The following is a 2,116-nucleotide window of genomic DNA, read 5'->3' on the forward strand; positions in this document are numbered from 1 at the left end:
TAATATATATACATGTTTTTTTAAGACAGAGTCTCATTCTGTTGCCAGGCTGGGGTACAATGGTGTGATCTTGGCTTACTGCAACCTCCAACTCGCTGGTTCAAGCGATTCTCCTGCCTCAGTCTCCTGAGTAGTTGGGATTACAGGCACGCACTACCACATATGGCTAATTTTTGTATTTTTAGTAGAGACGAGGTTTTGCCACGTTAGCCAGGATGGTTTTGATCTCCTGACCTCATGGTCTGCCCACCTTGGGCTCCCAAAGTGCTGGGATTACAGGTGTGAGCCACTGTGCCTGGCTGAAACTACATAACTCTTTTAATTCTATTCCAAAAGAAGAAACTGGGCAACAGATACTCACTTTTGCCAGTCACAGTGGCTCACTCCTGTAGTCCAGCTATTGGGGAGGCTGAAGCGGGGAGATTGCTTGAGCCCAAGGCTGTAGTTTGCAATGATTGTGAATAGCCACTGCATTCTCCCACGTGACCGCCATAGTGAGACCTTTTTTTAGTAAAAAAAAAAAAAAAGAGTCACTTCTATATGGCCTTTGGTTCTCACAACTGTAAGTTGTACTTGATCAGATCATTAATTCGAACTAGAGGCTGGGTGTTGTGGCCACGCCTGTAATCCCAGCACTTGGTTGGGAGGCCAAGGCGGATGTCACCTGAGGTCAAGAGTTCGAGACAAGTCTGGCCAACATGGTGAAACCCCATCTTTACCAAAAATACAAAAATTAGCTGGGTGTGGTAGTGGGCACCTGTAATGCCAGCTACTCAGGAGGCTGAGGCAGGAGAATTGCTTGAACCCAGGAGGTGGAGGTCGCAGTGAGCCGAGATCGAGTCACTGCAGTCCAGCCTGGGCAACAGTGAGACTCTGTCTCAAAAAAAAATTTAGACTAGGAGAGCCTGCAAGGACATAATCCTGTGAGGGAGCTCTCAGACAGTTTGGGTTGGCTTTTTTGGAGTGCAGTGGTGCCATCATGGCTCACTGCAGCCTCAACCTCCTAGGCACAAAGCAGTTCTTCTGCCTCAGCCTCCTGAGTAGCTGGAACTACAGTCTCATGCCACCATGCCTGGCTAATTTTTGTATATTTCTGTAGAGACAGGGTTTTGCCATGTTGTCCAGGCTGGTCTTGAACTCCTGAGCTCAAGCGATCATCTTGCCTTGGCCTCCCAAAGTGCTGGGGTTACAGATGTGAGCCATTGTACCTGGCCATCAATTTTTAATTACAAATTATATTCAAATAGATGAAAATAGGAGGGAAAAGAATTTTTAGTATGGTTAGCAGTTTTGATAGGAGTTTTAGCCCATGATTTATCTTAGCTTGGTGGCTGGTATTAAAGTTGCTCTTAAGTGTACTTAAGCATACTAAAATGTTGAACACAATATGTGTTTGATAACAGAATTATCAAGGGAACTGAGGAAAAAAGCACTCATCTTTGCATCACAATATGACATTACTGGCATCTGTTAACTTTACAAACCTGATTCATTCAGTTCTCCACAGCCACCATCTTGATAATGAATAAATAAAAAAAATCGTGTATTTTGTCACTCTATTCATTTGTATCTGTAAAGATTTAAGACAGAACATACCTTTCTTTTGAGTTAGGTTGGTTTTATGGTTGGAAGAAGGAAAGGAGGTAGACCTTTAAATGTCTTGATTGCTGCCCATTTCTCCCAGCAGTGAAGAAAGGGAGCTCTTTAGTGCTGTCTCTGATTATCAAGTGCTGTATATGCGACTATACCTGTGTTGTCTGTGGTGCCGTTGTGAACCCTCACTTGCTTTTATCTTTTCTATTCGTGAGCTCTTGCATTAGAGTAGTTAGTAATAGTTACTCTTTCTCTTGGAGTAATTAAGGTGACATTTCCCTTGTTTGAGATTTAGCTAAGATTTTCATACATAACATATAAACCATGATATATCAGAAAGGCTGTATCTGTGGTTCATGAAGACTATAATTTCTAGCTTTGCGCAGTGGCAGTATCATAGCCAATGAGGTTTATCCGAGGCAAGATTATTGCTAATTGAAAACTTTTCCCGATACCCCACCGTGACGACTTGCAATATAGTCAGCACTGGCAATTTTTCACAGTCTCTACAGAGACTGATTTA

The 2,116-nt window shown here is 42.9% G+C and overlaps 1 protein-coding gene and 1 non-coding gene across 4 annotated transcripts in view; both read left to right on the top strand.

Moving 5' to 3' along the window:
- UBE2H (ubiquitin conjugating enzyme E2 H) overlaps positions 1–2,116 on the top strand; it is a 119,228-nt gene that overhangs the window by 12,322 nt on the left and 104,790 nt on the right. The gene's annotated exons all lie outside the window — the stretch shown is intronic.
- On the top strand, positions 1,968–2,108 carry LOC119471881. The gene has a single exon (XR_005200981.1). It is a non-coding gene; the product is annotated as a U4 spliceosomal RNA (small nuclear RNA).

The sequence above is a fragment of the Cebus imitator genome, unplaced genomic scaffold (assembly GCF_001604975.1).
Source record: "Cebus imitator isolate Cc_AM_T3 unplaced genomic scaffold, Cebus_imitator-1.0 Scaffold77, whole genome shotgun sequence".
In the NCBI taxonomy this organism is placed as follows: domain Eukaryota; kingdom Metazoa; phylum Chordata; class Mammalia; order Primates; family Cebidae; genus Cebus; species Cebus imitator.